This window comes from Euphorbia lathyris, chromosome 7 (genome assembly GCF_963576675.1).
Source record: "Euphorbia lathyris chromosome 7, ddEupLath1.1, whole genome shotgun sequence".
In the NCBI taxonomy this organism is placed as follows: domain Eukaryota; kingdom Viridiplantae; phylum Streptophyta; class Magnoliopsida; order Malpighiales; family Euphorbiaceae; genus Euphorbia; species Euphorbia lathyris.
Window position 1 is genome coordinate 79,645,156 of NC_088916.1, and position 7,758 is coordinate 79,652,913.

Consider the following 7,758-nt stretch of genomic DNA (forward strand, 5'->3'; position numbering starts at 1 on the left):
TGTAAATTTTGAATGGTTGAATATCTAAATCACATACGCACTCAATATAGTGAAAAGGTGTAAATAAATCTTATTACATTATGTTATTGTTTTTTTGTAATTTAAGTGACTAAGCACATCTTAAATTTTGGGGCCCTTATAATTTTGAGGCCCTGAACAGAAGCGCTCTTTGCACACCCTCATCTACTCCTTTGATTAAATCCATAAAACCAGCATCCTTTGCAATTCTCAAACAATCTCTAATAGCAATTGCTTCCGCACCAGAAACCGACAGACAAATTTAAATAAAGGAATTGATTAATGGAAATAAATAACATAAGGTCTATATAACTAATTAATGTGAAATATCTAAACTCCATATGCATGATATATTTACAACGTGATTTTTGCAATATTAACATGTGCATATAATAGCCAAATTAAATTATATTTGTAATTATTATTTTTTAAAGCAATTATATTTGTAATTATTAGTATGTTAAAAGCCTAATTAAGTCCCTTTCAAAAATAAAATAAAAAAGCCTAATTATGTCCTAAAATATACTTTGAAAAATAAATTATTTTACATATAGGTCATGAGGCTTAATATATATGTGGTCTCTTAAACTATACGTCAAGTGTCGCTTGGCCCGCTCAACTTAAAAAAAATGAAACGAATTTATCGAAATTACACAAATATAACACGTTAGAAAATAAAAATTTAAACAAAAAATATAATTTTAAATATTAAAAAGTGACGGCTATGATTTTTTTTACTTTATGTTTTGCGCTTTCTGTTTTCTCTATCATCCAGGTCAGATGTTATACCAGTAGAAAACGTACATTAGTTCCACGTTTTTTTCAATTTGAGTTATTCAATAATTCAATAACTAAATTGAGAGGAAAAAGCGACACTTTATTAAAATCAATGTATAAATAATACACTATTTATCAAAATTACACAAATATACATGTAATATATATGTGCATAACACGTTATTAGAAAATAAAAATTTAAATTAAAAATATCTAACTTTTAAAGATTGAAAAGTGACTGTTACGAGTTCTTTTCTATTTTATATTATGCACTCCCTGTTTTCTCTATCATACAGGTCAGGTGTTACACCAATAAAAAAACGTACATTAGTTTCACGTTTTTTTAAATTGATTTATTTAATAAATCACTAAATAAATTGAGAGGATCAAGCAACACTTTAAAATTAATGTATAAATGATATGTTATTTACCAAAATTATACAAATATATATGTATTACACGTGCATAACACGTTAGAAAATAAAAATTTTAAAAAAATATCTAACTTTTAATGATTGAAAAGTGATTGTTACGAGTTTTTTTCTATTTCATATTCTGCACTTTCTATTTTCTCTATCATACAGGTCAGGTGTTACACTAATAGAAAACATACATTAATTTCACTTTTTTTTTAATTGATTTATTCAATAAATCATTAAATCAATGTAAATAATATGTTATTTACCAAAATTACTAATATACGTGTTATTCACGTTAGAAAATAAAAGTTTAAATAAAATAATCTAAATTTTAAATATTAAAAAGTGACTGCTATGATTTTTTTTTCTATTTTATATTTTGTGCTCTTTTTTTCTATCATCCAGGTCGAGTGTTACATCAATATAAAACGTATATTAGTTCTACGCTTTTCCAATTTGAGTTATTCAATAAATCACCAAGAAAAAGCGGTACTTTAAAATCAATATGTAAATTAAAGTTTTTTAATAATTAAGAAATAAGATAGAAATTTAGTCATATAATTAGGGGAGAGTGAATTTAATTTCTACGTGTAAAATAATGGAATTTTAAGCATAACCTTTATTAGGGGTGACCAAATTGACCATTAACTGATCCAAAAATGTAGCTTGGTTCGATTATTTATTGAGTTTGGCTCGGTTCGTTTTGAAAATGCGCAATTTTATTAATCGGTTATCAGTTTGGCTATTCCAAAAAAAATCGGTATAACCGAAAACCGAACCAAATTATATATATATATATATATATAATACGTATTCTACATTTTTATAGATTATTTAATGTATTTGTCACGTCCATGTCTAAAATGTTTAGTATTTATTTTTCGAAATAGATATTGTTAATTGATTAGGAATTATGTATATTAATGAGATTAATTTAATGATTTTATGTATAAATTAAAGTTTGGGGAAGTTTTTAGGAAAAAAAACTACAAGTAAAATGATCTATTCAAAATAACTACATTATCTTTGTAAAGAAATAATAGAAAGATAGTTAATGGCCTATATTGCCATTTTAGGATGATATATGATGTTATTTATTTTAATTTAAAAAGATAAAAATAAAGACATGTTATGCATATAAATTATAGGTTTAATACATCATTTGCCCCCTCAACTTGTCCAAAATGGTTGATTAGCTCCCTGAACTTGTATAAAATGTTTACTTAGTCCCCTGAACTTGCGTAAAACGTAATCAATTGATCACTCAGTTGAAAAAAAAAGTAAGTTAAATGCGGAAGATGTATTCCACGTGTCTTAAAATGTTATCACATAATTTAAGAATAGAGTTAAAATGAAGTTATTACTTGCTTAACTATGAACCTTGTATTCTCTAATATTACAACCGCAATACCCCGATCTTGATTGTTTTACTTTTTTAAGACGCGTGCAATACATTTTCCGTATTTAACTTACTTTTTTACAACCGAGTGATCAATTGATTACGTTTTACACAAGTTCAGGGGGCTAACTGAATATTTTATGTAAGTTTAGGGAGCTATCGAGACACTTTGAAAGTTCAGGAGGCCAATCGACTATTTTGGACAAGTTCAGGGAGCAAATGATGTATTTGTAAACAAATGTCTAACTCACCCCAAAAGGTACCTCAAAGGGTGAGGATTGCCTCACATATTTAAGGAGCCATATAGCTTCCTCATTTAGCAATGTGAGATGTCTAACACGCCCCCCTCACGCCCAATTCATTTGGTGCGTGACGCTAATATCAGCGGAAGCCCCAACATTGAACCATGACTCTGATACCATGTAAACAAAGGTCTAACTCACCCCAAAAGGTACCTCAAAGGGTGAGGATTGCCTCACATATTTAAGGAACCATATAGCTTCTTCATTTAGCAACGTGGGATGTCTAACAGTATTAAGCCTAAATTATATTGTCATTCTTAGTAAAAACGTGTCATTATAGAAACCAAGAAGAACAAAATGTGTCAAGCATATATTTAATGGTAAAATATGTGTGCTTACAATTAATTTGTAATTTGCCATATATATATATATATATATGATATGGGAACTAATGCATTAAAAATGCAACTCAAATTCAAATGAATGGATGAAAAAGAAAAGGGAAAAGATATTCAAGAGGGAATTTTGGGTGAAAATACAATTGTTCCATTGAGTTCAAACATTGGTGGAGAGATTGGAAATAAGATGAAAATGGTTTTCATTGAGTTCGTTCGAAGAAGAGCGAGAGTTTGGTCGAACAAGAGCGAGAATCTCACATGGCTTGATTAGAGGTGCAACGTTTGATGCACTCAACAACCTATTTTAACCATCTATAAGAGGTAATATTATTTTCTTTTTATTAGGATCTAGTTAGACAGTTACACATAAAATAGACAATCATTTAGATGTTTCGGTCTTAACGTTAGATAATTATTAAACTCTTTAAAGTTAAATCCTTATAGATTGAGAAAATTCTTAACAATTTGAAGATGAAATTAGAATTATTGGGTCTTTAGCAACGATACGAGTTTAAAAGTATAATCGGTCCAAATTAGCTACTTCGATTCAAAATTACTATCTCAGTGACCGAGAATAATCCAATAAGAATATTTCGATTATTTAAATTCTATTAATAAAATATTTTAAGCAATTTTAATAGTTAGAGTTAAAATAGATCGAAAATAAAAGGACTAATATTGATATTTGTCAAGTAGAGTCGGTATAAAGTCGAATATAAAATTAGTACAAATAGATTACTAGCAGTGTCACGAGTCTAACTGAACATTCGATCAAAATTAACGATACCAGTTTAGTGTTATATGTTACTATTCTGGTGACTAAAAGTAGCCTGATAAAAATATTTAACTTTAAATGATAGTACATTACATCGATTCAAATACAATATTTTGAGTGGTGTTGGATTAAATTATAAATCGGTGATTTTATACGAGTTTTAAGAATTTTACTTATATTAAAAGAATATTTAATTTTTAATGGATTTTAGTATTTTGTTTGTAAACTATTTTGAATAATTGTGATTATGTACGAAATAGTTAATTGAAGGAAAATGATTTATGATTATGGAATAACTTGAAAATTTGATTGTGGAAAGAGATTTGAGTACGTTATGATTTTATGATTTTATATAATGTTTTAAGTTTATTTGGATTACGAGTTGGTTTGATAAAACGTTTGCTTGATTACGAGTTGGTTTGATAAAACGTTTGTTTGATTACAAGTTGTTTTGATAAAACGTTTATTTGATTATGAGCTGGTTTAAATGTTATATTTATTTGATCACGGTTTGTATTGACAAAAATGCTAATATGAAATTATCGATATTTATTTGTGATACGAGTTGATTTGATAACGTAATTTATAAACTTAAAAGTTTTATCGGTTTTGATAAAATATTTTGGTATATATTTTATAAAATATATTTATATTTTAAGAAGATTATTTCATATGAATTATTAAATAAATTCGGAATACTAAATATTAGTGTCCGGTCATGAACAATATTCTGAATAGTAGTAGCGATAAAATAAAACTATATAGCAATAAAGTGAAGTATATTAATTTTATCAACGTGTCGAGAACTACCTAAAATAGGTAGAACTATGTGGCTTTGATTCCCGATTTAAAGATTAAAATATATTCGGGATACATAGGAAGCTTTATAGAATTATCAAGTCCAAGCCAAACAATTAATAAAACTTAAGGTAGTCCAAATAAATTTTTATCTATTAGAAAATTAAATTGAGAATTTTATGAGTTAAGAATTGATGAGTCAACTTCGTAGATAATTATATTGTTTTCTCTTCATACCCGATGCCGTTTAGGGTCGGGTGTGACAATATTTATTACTAATATATGATATGGACGTTTTATCCTTATCTTTTGGGATAATTTATGGTTTATTTTTAAGCTAAATTATTAGGTTTAGTGCTAGTTTTATGCATATTTCAATAAATTAACAACAAGTAATAAATTATGTACTTTTAGTTAATTTTCGTTATTTTGAATCTCATTTTGTTATAAATAAAGTAAATAAATAAATCAAGTAATCTCAGTGTTCATAGTTGTGCTTTGCAGGATAAACGTACGAGACGGAAAAGGCGATGAAAACAGGTCAACTCAGTCCATGCGGAGCGTAACATGTACCACGCGGAGCTTGAAGCAGTGAGAAATGTTTGATAAACTTTAGCAACTCATTCACGCGGAGCTTGGACCTTTTATAGAACAGAAATAAGGCTTCAGCAGCTCATCCACGCGGAGCTTGAGGTATTCCACGCGGAACTTGAAGTGTTCAGGTCACCTTGTTCACATTGAGGGCAGATTTGACACATTTTTCGTATTTTCATCGTATCTCCCTCATACGAACTCGGATTGAGACGATTCAAAATGCGTTGGAAAGCTAAGAGAAAGATGAACAAGTGACTAATAATATCATCTCCAAATTCTCAGCGTAACAGGATCAAATAATTAATCTAAGTTGCTGGACAGGATCAAATAATTAATCTAAGTTGCTGGACGTGTTGAAGCCTAGAAAATCTTTCATGGGTGTGAAATATGCAAGGGAGAAAATAAGAAAATAATGAAGCATCATATGCTTCATTATTCTACATCAAATTCAAAGTCTTCCTACTACTTTTACACACATTCAAAGTCTCCTTTCACATTCAAAGTCTTCCTTCAAAGTCTTCTCTCCACATTCAAAGTCTCCTTACTTAATGTAATTACAATTGTGAGCCAAGCTTGATTTGTGTATAAATAGGAGTGCTTGACACTCATTTAGATATGGATATTTTTGTGTAATAAAACTCTATCAAATTCAGATTTTGTGTAATAAAACTCTATCACTTTGAGAGCTTGTGTATTCTTTCCGTCACGCCGTCGAAGTTCCGTTCCATCCGCATCCATCAAGCTCGAGAGTTCCACCACCAAGTTCTAAGAGACGACTTTGAGTCTGGTTAGCTAGTTCTAAGGGCTGATTCTTCATCCCTTTCACTTGTTAATTAGTTTGTACTCTTTCTATGTACCAAGTTTGGTTGTATTCCGTATTTACACGTTCCACATTTATAATATATGATTTACAATTTCGGTTTCACTATGCGTGTTATTATTTATTGCTTGTTTTGATACTTATAATTGATTATTGTGTAGGTCGCTTACGAGCTCCGAAATCTACTAAGATTCACATAGGTGTTGCCTTGCCAGAGTTGACAATCCGAAAACTAGGAATTGACGAGCCACGGAACTTACAGGCCCTAGTTTCTGATCCTAAGCCTTAAGTGGAAATCACGACCTAAGAACCTCACGGAGTTGTTCGGTCTATAGATAGTCGTCTTTGTAAGAGTAAATTATTAATCATATATGTTTCGAATTGTTTGCCATATGTTATAACTTATCACTGCCCGTAACATTTCATTAGAGTTTGAATTACATAAGTCCGTTTCACCATAATTTAGGAGTAGTTTATAGTTATCACCAAACTCAAGCCTAAAGCATTCACCGCTTAGATAACGTGTAAAACCGAGTAGTTTAATACTTGTAGTTATAAATCCTGTGGATTCGATACCCGGTCTTAACCGGAATTATTACTTGATACGACATGGTACACTTGCCCCTACGTAACGTCTAGTAGATTTAGAGCACGTAGAAAGATCTTAACCGTAACACACACAATAGTTTACCGCTCTACTGTAGACGCTTATCATCAATATACTACTATTATTTGTTTCATATTTTTTTTATAATTTTTTAACTTGTTATAATATATTTTGGGCATCAAATAATAAGCAAACTGAACCAATAAAATTCAATTTAGTTATGTTTGGTTATTATATTCATTTGATTTGCTTCAATTTTAATTTTGAAGGGAATTTCGATTCTATCGGTTCGGTTAGTAACTGAACTATGCTCACCCTATCATGTGGTTCTATTTTAAGCCTCGATAATCCTATAAAAAAAAACCTCGATAACGAAATTTGAGTTTTTTTTTTCATATTCTGTTGTACACCTCTCCAGTGCTCAATCACCCAATAAAATTCGAAATTGCATATTTTCTACTAATGGAAAAACTTATTTTTCGAGGATATCATAGAAAGCATTCACAGTACTTTCTACGGTCACTGCTAAAAATAGAAAATTATTAGAAACACCCGGTTTTTCATGTTAAATGTAGAACATTCCATACATATTTTGTCATGTGTAACATGGACCCACACATATTATAAAAGGTCTTACTATTTTAATTATTAAGTGGGATCACAATATACGTGTCCAAATGTGAATTGTGGGTCCTTCTAATGATATGAAAGACCGGATGTTTAAGATAAGAACTTGCTAAAAAGCACATTCAGTAAAGAATTTATTCTGAAATTATATCAAACGTTACATTATTTTATATGTAGAGACTAAGGTGCTGTTTGATAAAACTGAAAATTAAGTGCTGAAAAAATAAGTACTAAATTTTAAGTGCTGAATATTATAAGTGCTAAAAATATTGAGTGATATTTTT